Consider the following 13,513-nt stretch of genomic DNA (forward strand, 5'->3'; position numbering starts at 1 on the left):
AAAAGAAGCCAAGTTTCACCAGCTATCCGTCACATCTCGGAGGCATGTGAACTATGCATGACGAAGTAGGGATCTGTAGGGAACCGTAAGTGGACGTCGAGCTCACAAGTGTGTATTGTTTAACTACAGCCCAAGTGTGGATGATGGAGTCAGAGGATGTTTTTTTGACTGAGTAGCCAGAGGACAGTTTGGAATAGCATGACCTTTCAGCATTGCCAATTATGTTAATGTGTTTTTGTTTATCTGCTTCTTATATAATTCGGTGTTATATCATGCTGTTACTTACATCAAAAAGCAGTTTTCCGACTTTGTGAAATTTGATTGAGTCTGTTATTTTTGTTGTTGCTGAGTATAGAAATAAATACTGGAATTGAGACAGATACACAATAGATCCAACAAATGTTTGATAGTAGCCTCAGGGTTGCCTGTGAGCTGTCCTTGTCAGCGCCAGTCGAGGTTAGAAACTTTTAGCCTTCACACTTATTTAGTCTGTTGTCACTTTGTTGTTTACTTTACAGTATGCATACTGATATGAGAAAAAAATCCTGGATGCTAAGAAGCATATCTAGCACTCTACATCATAAATGTGACAGTTGTCAAATAACAAGGTTATCTCATATTTTTGTCAAAACCACATTTGGAGAAAATGCGTTATTTATAGAATTGAATTTGAATTTACGAGGCATTCTCAGTTCAATTATGAATTGAGCCCAACCCTGACGCACACAGGCCGTCACTGTCACAACAAACACACTCGCCCGCTGGTAGTGCAATAGGTCAGGCTTCACCTGAGACTGTCCCCTGTGTTACAAAGTGTGGCGAGAGTATCGAATCACCATAATGCACATATATAGGTTTTTTCTAAAATGTTTTGCCGGCTACAGCCCAATAATGTTACCAGTCAAAAGTTTGGACACACCTACTCATTCAAGGGTTTTTCTTAATTTTTTACTATTTTCTAACCTGGAGAATAATAGTGAAGACATCAAAACTATGAAACAACACATATGGATGTAGTAACCAAAAAAGTGTTAAACAAATCAAAATATATTTTATATTTGAGATTCTTCAAAGTAGCCACCCTTTGCCTTGATGACAGCTTTGCACACAACGGCTCAGCCGTGAAGTGGTAGGCCACACAAGCTCACAGAATGGAACCGCCGAGTGCTGAAGCGTGTAGCACGTAACAATCACCTGTCCTCGGTTGCAACACTCACTACCAAGTTCTAAACTGTCTCTGGAAGCAACGGCAGCACAAGCACTGTTCGTCAGGAGCTTCATGAAATGGGTTTCCATAGCCGAGCAGCCGCACACAAGCCTATGATCCCCATACGCAATGCCAAGCGTCGCCTCAAGTGGTGTAAAGCTCGCCGCCATTGGACTCTGGAGCAGTGGAAACATGTTCTCTGGAGTGATGAATCACACTTCACCATCTGGCAGTCCGATGGAGGAATCTGAGTTTGCGGATGCCAGGAGAACCCTACTTGCCCCAATGCATAGTGCCATATGTAAAGTTGGTGGAGGAGGAATAATTGTCTGGGGCTGTTTTTCATGGTTTGGGCTAGGCCCCTTAGTTCCAGTGAAGGGAAATCTTAATGCTACAGCATACAATGACATTCTAGACGGTTTCTGTGCTTCCAACTTTGCGGCAACAGTTTGGGGAAGGCACTTTTCTGTTTCAGCATGACAATGCCTCCGTGCACAAAGCGAGATTCATACAAAAATGGTTTGTCGAGATTGGTATGGAAGAACTTGACTGGCCTGCACAGAGCCCTGACATCAACCCCATCGAACATCTTTGGGATGAATCGGAACGGCGACTGCAAGCCAGGCCTAATCGCCCAACATCAGTGCCTGGCCACACTAATGCTCTTGTGGCTGAATGGAAGTAAGTCCGCTCAGCAATGTTTCAACATCTAGTGGAAAGCCTTCCCAGAAGAGTGGAGGCTATGATAGCAGCAAAGGGGGTACCAACTTCATATTAATGCCCATGATTTTGAAATGAGATGTTCGACGAGCGTGTCCACATACTTTTGTTCATGTAGTTTATCTGCGTCCCACTTCACAATATGTGTCCTTTTTCTCTATATTTCCTACATACAGTATTTATAAAATACTTCAGTATGCAGGTATAAAAGTCATCTTCAGGTGGCCTCTGGATACATGCCCATCAACCGTAGGCAGCAATGAAGCATGTCATTGGCTCACTAATAGGGGGATCATGGATGGCTGTATAATGAGAGCAGAGCCCTGTCAGTGGCCGTCTGCAGGCGTCCTTCCCAACCTGCCTTGCAGCAGTACCGCCCAGTGCTGTCGAAGGCCCTAAATCTCGTCTGCTGCTCTGCTGATGAGCCAAAGGCGTCCATCTCCCACAGACAAAAGCTATTAGGTTTCCACTGAATCCCCAGTATACTGGAGGACAGGAGTTTGCCTCTCTCCATCCAGCTCTGAATCAAACTCCATCCTGTCAGGCAAAGGGTGGTGTGTTTGTGTGTGTGTGTGTATGCGTGTGTGCGTGCGCACGCGCTAAGTTCATAGCCATTAAGGGCATTCTCTGTGTTCTGTCATTTCACTATTACGGACAGTAGACAGAAGTAGGGCAACAGGAAGCAAAACATTTTTCAAAGGACATTTCTAGAAAAACACTGGTCTGGCTTACAGGCAGAAGTAATGTTTTTGGTTTGGTCCAAAATCTGAAATGATGTATCTCCAAGTGTATTTTCTAGGCCAGTACTGTAAGCCAGAGTCATAGCAAAACACACTAGGCCTGTAAGGAAGAAAATCCATCTTGGCATTTCTCTTCCTGCAACACCAGCACAAAGCCTTACTCTATATGTTCTTGTCCACTCTAATTCTTGCATGTCTAATCGGTTCCAGAAGTTCATAAACATCTGCTGTCAGAAGTTAGCTTGTGTCAAACTAGGCTGGCTGCAGTGAGTGTCAAACAAAACTTCCTAGTAGAGATAAGCATGGTGCTGGGAAATGGAGAGCAGTAGAGGTCCACCAGCTGACACATTCTCGATCAGAAGGACTTGGCTGTAAACAGGGGTTAACTAATTCAGATCTACTGATAGTGCCCATGAGAAACGCCGCAGCTGCCTCCTCATTGAGGTTGTTCAGAGAGAAAAAACATGCCTCTTAACGTTAGTCGCTCATTTTTGTTCAACATACTATTTTTACATGGTAAGGGCAAAGCCTCACACAGATAACATAATTCAACATATGGGCAGCACACCAGAAAGTAATGGACCAGCTAGCTTGCATTTAATTAAAACCTCTACAGGATCGGTGGGTCCCCTGCGGGACGGTTGAGCTAATGTAGGCTAATGCGATTAGCATGAGGTTGTAAGTAACACGAACATTTCCCAGGACATAGACATATCTGATATTGGCAGAAAGCTTAAATTCTTGTTAATATAACTGCACTGTCCAATTTACAGTAGCTATTACAGTGAAATAATACCATGCTATTGTTTGAGGAGAATGCACAGTTAGGAACTTGAAAAGTTATAAATAAACCAATTAGACACATTTGGGCATTCTTGATACAACATTTTGAACAGAAATGCAATGGTTCATTGGATGAGTCTAAAACTTTGCACATACACTGCTGCCCTCTTGTGGCCAAAATCTAAATTGTGCCTGGGCTGGAATAATACCTTATGGCGTTTCTCTTGCATTTCAAAGATGATGGTACAAAACAAAACACAAAAAACTGTTGCTTTTGTCTTTCTAAACTCAGCAAAAAAGAACGTCCCTTTTTCAGGACCCTGTCTTTCAAAGATAATTCGTAAAAATCCAAATAACTTCACAGATCTTCATTGTAAAGGGTTTAAACACTGTTTCCCATGCTTGTTCAATGAACCATAAACAATTAATGAACATGCACCTGTGGAACGGTCGTTAAGACACTAACAGCTTACAGACGGTAGGCAATTAAGGTCACAGTTATGAAAACTTAGGACACTAAAGAGGCCGTTCTACTGACTCTGAAAACCACCAAAAGAAAGATGCCCAGGGTCCCTGCTCATCTGCGTGAACGTGCCTTAGGCATGCTGCAAGGAGGCATGAGGACTGCAGATGTGGCCAGGGCAATAAATTGCAATGTCCGTACTGTGAGACGTCTAAGACAGCGCTACAGGGAGACAGGACGGACAGCTGATCATCCTCGCAGTGGCAGACCATGTGTAACAACACCTGCACAGAATCGGTACATCCAAACATCACACCTGCGGAACAGGTACAGGATTGCAACAACAACTGCCCGAGTTACACCAGGAATGCACAATCCCTCCATCAGTGCTCAGACTGTCCACAATAGGCCGAGAGAGGCTGGACTGAGGGCTTGTAGGCCTGTTGTAAGGCAGGTCCTCACCAGACATCACCGGCAACAACGTCACCTATGGGCACAAACCCATCGTTGCTGGACCAGACAGGACTGACAAAAAGTGCTCTTCACTGACTATTCATGTTTTTTTCTCACCATGGGTGATGGTCGGATTCGCGTTTATGGTCGAAGGAATGAGCATTACACCGAGGCCTGTACTCTGGAGAGGGATCGATTTTGGAGGTGAAGGGTCCGTCATGGTCTGAGGCGGTGTGTCACAGCATCATCGGACTGAGCTTGTTGTCATTGCAGGCAATCTCAACGCTGTGCGTTACAGGGAAGACATCCTCCTCCCTCATTTGGTACCCTTCCTGCAGGCTCATCCTGACATGACCCTGCAGCATGACAATGCCACCAGCCATACTGCTTGTTCTGTGCGTGATTTCCTGCAAGACAGGAATGTCAGTGTCCTGCCATGGCCAGCGAAGAGCCCGGATCTCAATCCCATTCAGCACGTCTGGGACCTGTTGGATTGGAGGGTGAGGGCTAGGGCCGTTCCCCCCAGAAATGTCCGGGAACTTGCAGGTGCCTTGGTGGAAGAGGGGGGTAACATCTCACAGCAAGAACTGGCAAATCTGGTGCAGTCCATGAGGAGGAGATGCACTGCAGTACTTAATGCAGCTGGTGGCCACACCAGATACTGACAGTTTTTTTTTTTTGGCTCCCCCTTGTTCAGGAATACATTTCTGTTAGTCACATATCTGTGGAACTTGTTCAGTTTATGTCTCAGTTGTTGAACATTATTATGTTCATACAAATATTTACAGATGTTAAGTTTGCTGAAAATAAACGCAGTTAACAGTGAGAGGACGTTTCTTTTTTTGCTGAGTTTATTATCTCTTACCAGATCTAATATGTTATATTCTTCTACGTTCATTTCACAAGTGTTTTCTTTCAAATGGTATCAAGGATATGCATATCCTTGCTTCAGGTCCTGAGCTACAGGCAGTTAGATTTGGGTATGTCATTTTAGGCGAAAATTGAAAAAAAGTGGCGGATCCATAAGAAGTTTTTAAGCTAGCTAGTTACCTATCCCGCCTACTGTGTACTGGAGTCCTAGCTTGCTCACTAGCTAGCTAGAACCCAGTGTCCTAAAAGCCTGCCAAACTACTGCCCTCGCACTCGTCAACAGCGGGAGCAAAGAACACTATCTACCGTTGTCCTAGCTAGCTAGTTATCGTTGTCACCCCACCTCTTCTTGTGTGGGGTTTATCATGGTTGGTATCCAATGTTATGGTGCATTACCGCCACCTACTGTACTTGAGCACCCCTGCCTCTCGCGTGTGTACCAGAGTCCTAGCTTAAAAATGGACCAATAGAAGTATAAAGAGGTGCTCCTGCAGATGCAGGAATGCCCACATGCAGGAAAGCCTGAAATTGCTGGAGGCAATTGCACACTTCTCAAATTTCTAGGCAGGATGTCAAAATTGGCATATCCCAATCCCATGTATCCTTTGCCAATTAGGCTATCCCATAACACCTGGCGGCGCAGCAAAAATGCACAAATATTTTCCAGAAGAATAAGGAATAACTTTGTGAAGTGTAAGTATTTGTTCACCAAATTATGTTCAAATTACTTTCGTATGAAATTTCAATTCAAATGTTGAGCAAATGGTGTTAATCAGCCCGTTCCCAAGCTAGCTAGCTAGCTAAGGCAATCTTATCGTGAAAATTGGCTTTTTACAGATGAACAACAAAAGTAACTAATCAGAGTTTCTGCAATGTGTCAATTGTCAAGACCCGGACAGTTTTTAAATCATGAATCAGTGAACTTGCTAGCTAGCTAAAGACATATAGCAAATAGTTTCTCCACCATTTGTTTTCAGGGACTAAAGTTGGCACCTGATCGCCTTTCACTCCATTGCATTGGCTTGGTGGGAGAAAACAGTCCTACCCCACAATTATTTTTAGGTAAGACATTTAAACAACATCTGATGAAAAGCTTAGGAAATGCAGGCAGCTGTGTTCTATTCAATCTAGGCTTACTAGCCAAGTTATTATTTGTGCATTCTGTTGATGAGTCTGTTTTACTAGCTGCATGCAGTGTCTGTTTACCTAGCTAACGTTAGCTAACTATCTCTTGCCACTTTCCCTTCCACTATTGTGTTTTAAATCAAATCAAATTTGTTTGCCACATGCGCCGGATACAAGTGTAGACTTTACCGTGAAATACTTACTTACAAGCCCTTAACCAACAGTGCAGTTCAAGAAGAAGAAAATATTTACCAAGTAGGCTAAAATAAAAAGTAATAATAAAAAGTAACACAATAAAAGTAACAATAACGAGGCTATATACAGGGGGCACCGGTATCGAGTCAATGTGCAGGGGTACAGGCTAGTTGAGGTAATATGTACATGTAGGTGGGGGCAAAGTGACTATGCATAGGAAACAAACAAAAAGCGAGTAGCAGCAGTTTACAAGAGGGGTGTCAATGTAAATTGTCAGGTGGGGATTTTTATGAATTGTTCAGCAGTCTAATGGCTTGGGGGTAGAAGCTGTTGAGGAGCCTTTTGGTCCTAGACTTGGCGCTCCAGTACCGCTTGCCTTGTGGTAGCAGAGAAAACAATCTATACATTCGGTGACTGGAGTCTCTGACAATTTTATGGGCTTTCCTCTTACACCGCCTATTATATAGGTCCTGGATGGCAGGAAGCTTGGCCCCAGTGATGTACTGGGCCGTTCGCACTACCCTCTGTAGCGCCTTACGGTCAGATGCTGAGCAGTTGCCATACCAGGCGGTGATGCAACCGGGTAGGATGCTCTCCATGGTGCAGCTGTAGAACCTTTTGAGGATCTGGGGACCCATGACAAATCTTTTCAGTCTCCTGAGGGGGAAAAGGTTTTAAGGTGCCCTCTTCACTACTGTCTTGGTATGTTTGGACCATGATAGTTCGTTGGTGATGTGGACACCAAGGAACTTGAAACTCTCGACCCGCTCCACTACAGCCCCGTCGATGTTAATGGGGGCCTGTTCGGCCCGCCTTTTCCTGAAGTCCACGATCAGCTCCTTTGTCTTGCTCACATTGAGGGAGAGGTTGTCGTCCTGGCATCACACTGCCAGTTCTCTGACCTCCTCCCTATAGGCCGTCTCATCGCTGTCGGTGATCCGGCCTACCACTGTTGTGTCGCCAGCAAACTTAATGATGGTGTTGGAGTCGTGTTTGGCCACAGAGAAAACAATCTATACATTCGGTGACTGGAGTCTCTGACAATTTTATGGGCTTTCCTCTTACACCGCCTATTATATAGGTCCTGGATGGCAGGAAGCTTGGCCCCAGTGATGTACTGGGCCGTTCGCACTACCCTCTGTAGCGCCTCAGTCATGGGTGAACAGGGAATACAGGAGGGGACTAAGTAAAACACCCCTGTGGGGCCCCAGTGTTAAGGATCAGCATGGCAGATGTGTTGTTGCCTACTCTTTCTTACCAACTGGGGGTGGCCCGTCAGGAAGTCCAGGATCCACTTTCAGAGGGAGGTGTTAAGTCTCAGAGTCCTTAGCTTAGTGATGAGCTTCGTGGGCACTATGGTGTTGATCGCTGAGCTGTAGTCAATGAAGAGCATTCTCACATAGGTGTTCCTTTTGTCCAGGTGAGAAAGGGCAGTGTAAAGTGCGAATGAGATTGCGTCATCTGTGGATCTGTTGGGGCGGTATGCGCATTGGAGTGGGTCTAGGGTTTCCGGGAGGATGCTGTTGATGTGTGCCATGACCAGCCTTTCAAAGCACTTCATGGCTACTGACGTGAGTGCCACAGGGGTGGTAATCATTTAGGCAGGTTACCTTCGCTTTCTTGGGCACAGGTACTACGGTGGTCTGCTTGAAACATGTAGGTATTTCAGACTCGGTCAGGGAAAGGTTGAAAATGTCAGTGAAGACACTTGACAGTTGGTCCGCGCTTGCTTTGAGTACACATCCTGGTAATCCGTCTGGCCCAGCGGCTTTGTGAATGTTGACCTGTTATAAGGTTTTGTTCACATCGGTTACCGAGAGCGTTATAACACAGTCATCCAGAACAGCTGGTGCTCTCGTGCATGTTTCAGTGTTGCTTGCTTCGAAGCGAGCATAAAAGGCATTTAGCTCATCTGGTAGGCTCGCGTCACTGGGCAGCTTGCGTCTGGGTTTCCCTTTGTAGTCCGTAATAGTTTTCAAGCCCTGCCACATCCGACGAGCGTCAGAGCCGGTGTAGTAGGATTCAATCTTAATCCTGTATTGACGCTTTGCTTGCTTGATGGTTCGTCTAAGGGCATAGCGGGATTTCTTATAAGCGTCCGGATCAGTCTCCCGCTCCTTGAAAGCGGCAGCTCTAGCCTTTAGCTCGATGCGGATGTTGCCTGTAATCCATGGCTTCTTGTTGGGATATGTACGTACAATCACTGTGGGGACGATATCATCGATGCACTTATTGATAAAGCCGATGACTGAGGACAGTACCCCCCCCCCCCCCCAAAGGTGCGGACTCCGGCCGCAAAACCTGAACCTATAGGGGAGGGTCTGGGTGGGCATTTACCGCGGTGGCGGCTCTGGAGCGGGACGAGGACCCAACTCCACCATAGTCTCGGCCCACTTCTGTGACACCTTAGGAGCGGCGACCCTTGCCACTGACCCCGGATTGGAGACCCTAGTAGAGGGCGCCTCTGGACTGACGGGCGCCTCTGGACTGACGGGCGCCTCTGGCGGATCCGGACTGGAGGGAGACTCTGGCGGATCCGGACTGGAGGGAGACTCTGGCGGATCCGGACTGGAGGGAGACTCTGGCGGATCCGGACTGGAGGGAGACTCTGGCGGATCCGGACTGGAGGGAGACTCTGGCGGATCCGGACTGGAGGGAGACTCTGGCGGATCCGGACTGACGGGAGACTCTGGCGGATCCGGACTGACGGGAGACTCTGGCGGATCCGGACTGACGGGAGACTCAGGCGGCTCCTGACTGACGGGCGGCTCAGGCGGCTCCTGACTGACGGGCGGCTCAGGCGGCTCCTGACTGACGGGCGGCTCAGGCGGCTCCTGACTGACGGGCGGCTCAGGCGGCTCCTGACAGACGGGCGGCTCAGGCGGCTAAGGACAGACGGGCGGCTCAGGCGGCTCAGGACAGACGGGCGGCTCAGGCGGCTCAGGACAGACGGGCGGCTCAGGCGGCTCAGGACAGACGGGCGGCTCAGGCGGCTCAGGACAGACGGGCGGCTCAGGCGGCTCAGGACACACGGGCGGCTCAGGCGGCTCAGGACACACGGGCGGCTCTGGAGGGTCCGGACTGGAGGGAGGCTCTGGAGCGTCCGGACTGGAGGAACACACAGGAGACTTGGTTCTTAGAACAGGCACAGTACTCACCAGGCTGGAGAGATCTACTGGAGGCCTGGTCCTTGGAGGAGGCACAGGATAGACCGATCCGTGGAGGCGCACTGGAGGTCTCGAACTAAGGGCCTGAACAACCCGTCCTGGCTGGATGTTGATTTTAACCCGGCACTTGCGGGGCGCAGGCACAGGACGCACTGGGCTGTGCAGACCCACGGGAGACACAGTGCGTAGGGCTGGTGCCATATAACACGGACCGAGGAGACGCACTGGAGACCAGATGCGCTGAGCCGGCTTCATTACTCCTGGCTCGATGCCCACTCTAGCCTGGCCGATACGAGGAGCTGCAATGTAGCGCACCGGGCTACGTATGCACACTGGGGACACCGTGCGCTTCACCGTGTAACACGGTGCCTGCCCGGTCACTCTCTCTCCACGGTAAGCATGGGGAGTTGGCTCAGGTCTCCTACCTGACTTAGCCACACTCCCCGTGTGCCACCCCCCAATAAATGTTTGGGGCTGCATCTCGTCCCAGCCGCGCTGCCGTGCTGCCTCCTCATACCACCGCCGCTCAGCTTTCGCTGCCTCCAGCTCTGCCTTGGGACGGTGATATTCCCCAGCCTGTGCCCAGGGTCCTTCTCCGTCCAGAATCTCCTCCCATGTACATGAGTCCAGAAATTTCTGCTGCTGCCGTTTACCACGCTGCTTGGTCCTTGGTTGGTGGCTGGTTCTGTAACGACTTTCCTCTTCTTCTGACAAGGAGTAAGAGATATCGGACCAATGTGCAACGTGGTAAGTGTCCATTTTAATATATAAAACTGAACACTACAAAAATACAAAATAACAAAGTGAATGAACAAACGAAAATCGAAACAGTCCCGTATGGTGCAAACACAGACACAGGAAACAACCACCCACAAAACACAAAGGAAAACAGGCTACCTAAATATGGCTCCCAATCAGAGACAATGACTGACACCTGCCTCTGATTGAGAACCATACTAGGCCAAACACATAGAAATAGAACAACAGAACAAAACATAGAAAAACAACATAGAATGCCCACCCCAACTCACACTCTGACCAAACTAAAATAAAGACATAAAAAAGGAACTAAGGTCAGAACGTGACACCTTGATATACCTCACTTGGGAATTACTTATTTTGTGCAAAGGACTGTGTTTTAAGGACTAATGCACAGATACAGGAAAATCAGTTCAAATGTTTTAATTTCTAAAATAGTTGAAGTGTTGATGTCTCCACATTTTTCTGGTTTTGAGGCTTGGGTATTTGGTGACTGCAGTTCTGAAGCGTGCTGCTCAGACCAATGCACTATGGCAGTTCACAATGCACTATGGCAGTTCACAATGCACTATGGCAGTTCACAATGCTCTTGCAAGCCGTGAGATGACACTTGATGACACCTGATGGTATGAGGTCGGTTGGTTTGCAGAGCCTTCCCCAAACCATAGCCCCCTAAGTACGATACTGCATTGTATAGCCCACAAACACTGCTTCCAGCTGCTCACTGGCAGAGAATTATCCTGCTGCAGGACTATTTTCCTCCTGCGATGAAATGGTTCATATTAAGATCCGACATCTGTAATGCGTGACTCATGCCTCTTTGATGTCTATTTATGCAGATCGTGATCTGGTCTTGCCAGTCTGTGTGATCTATATTTCCATGCCTAGAATTGTATAATTGCAGGCTATGCTGTTTCTATTTTAGATGCCTCTTTAAGCTGTGATGGCCCACGGAGAATAAATGCAGACCATGCTGTAAGAACCACCCAAACTGACTGAATAGGGAATATACTGAAATTACTGTACATCAAAACACAGCTTCAACATTGAAATGTGAGAGTGCTTTATAGTGATTGATACCTTTGTTGGCTGCCATACATTCTGAATCCTCTCAGTATTGCCATTCAACCTTGGATTTGCCTCCGCACGACGTTTGTTTGGACTACAGGGGAGAGCGTTTTTAATGGTTTACCCACTTGGCACAGACATCATTTCAGTATCTGGTTTTGATTTACATTTGGTTGAGTTGTCAACTAACATGAATTCAACTTCAAATCAACAAAGAATTTCACCATGTCATTGGATTTAGGTTAAAAGTCAGGTTGGATGGGGAGCGCCATGGCACAGGAATTTTCAGGTCTCTCCAGAGATGTTAGATCGGGTTCAAGTCCGGGCTCTGAATGTCCTTGAGTGGCCTAGCCAGAGCCCGGACTTGAACCCAAACTAACATCTCTGGAGAGACCTGAAAATTGCTGTGTAGCGACGCTCCTCCATCCAACCTGACATAGCTTGAGAGTATATGCAGAGAAGAATAGGAGAAACTCCCCAAAAACAGTTGTACCAAGCTTGTAGGGTCATACCCAAGAAGACTCGAGGCTGTAATCGCTGGCAAAGGTGCTTCAACAAAGTACTGAGTAAGGGTCTGAATACTTTTTGTAAATGTGATATTTCAATTTCTTATTTTTAATACATTTGCAAAAATGTCAAAAAACTGTTTTTGCTTCGTCATTATGGAGTGTTGTATGTAGATTGATGAGGGAAAAATACAATTTAATATAGTTTAGAAAAAGGCTGTAACATAACAAAATGTGGAAAAAGTCAAGGGGTAGTGAGTACTTTCCGAATGCACTGTATTGGAAAACAGCGTGTTTCTGATCTGTAGTTAAAAAGATAAGAAGAAAGTTCCTAAGGGTAAGATTAAAAGTAAGAAAAACCTACAATGAGTTTCAAGCCAGAGGAAGGGTATTTTCTTGTTCCCCACATCACTCCAAATGTCACGCCCTGACCTTAGAGATCCTGTTTATGTCTCTATTTTGGCTTGGTCAGGGTGTGAGTTGAGGTGGGTATTCTATATTCTATTATTTGTATTTCTATGTTTTGGCCGGGTAGGGTTCTCAATCAGGGACAGCTGTCTATCCTTGTCTCTGATTGAGAACCATACTTAGGTAGCCCTTTTTTCCACCTGTCTTTGTGGGAAGCTGACTTTGTTTATGGCACTTAGCCTTTAGCTTCACGGTTTGTTTTGTAGTATTTATTGTTTTGTTCGGCGTCTTTTCATAATAATAAATAAAATGTACGCTCACCACGCTGCACCTTGGTCCTCCTCCTTCAACAGCCGTGACAGAACTTCCCACCACCAACAAACCAAGCAGCGTGTTCAGGAGGAGCAGCGTGTTCAGGATTCATGGACTTGGGAGGAAATCCTGGACGGTAAGGGACCCTGGAGGCAGGCTGGGGAGTATCGCCGTCCACGGGAGGAACTGGAGGCAGCAAAAGCAGAGCGGCAGCGTTACGAAGGGACACGGCTAGCAAGGAAGCCCGAGAGGCAGCCCCCCAAAATGTTTTGGGTGGGGCACACGGGGAGTGTGGCTGAGTCAGGTTGGAGACCTGAGCCAACTCCCCGTGCTTACCGTGGCGAGCGTCATACTGATCAGGCACCGTGTTATGCAATGGAGCGCATGGTGTTTCCAGTGCGCGCGCACAGCCCGGTGCGCTACCTTCCAGCTCCCCGAATCGGCCGGGCTAGAGTGGGCATCCAGCCAGGTCGGAGGGTGCCGGCTCAGCGCATCTGGCCGCCAGTACGTCTCTACGGCCCAGGATATCCTGCACCGGCTCTGCGCACTGTGTCTCCGGTACGTCTGCACAGCCCAGTGCGTCCTGTGCCAGCGCCCCGCATTTGCGGGGTGAAGATAAACACCCAGCCAGGACGGGTTGTGCAGGCTCTAAGCTCGATACCTCCAGTGCGCCTCCACGGCCCAGTGTATCTGATGATTCTGCCAAGGACAGGGCCTCCTGTATGTCTCTCCAGCCT

This window comes from Salvelinus namaycush, chromosome 17 (genome assembly GCF_016432855.1).
Source record: "Salvelinus namaycush isolate Seneca chromosome 17, SaNama_1.0, whole genome shotgun sequence".
NCBI lineage: Eukaryota > Metazoa > Chordata > Actinopteri > Salmoniformes > Salmonidae > Salvelinus > Salvelinus namaycush.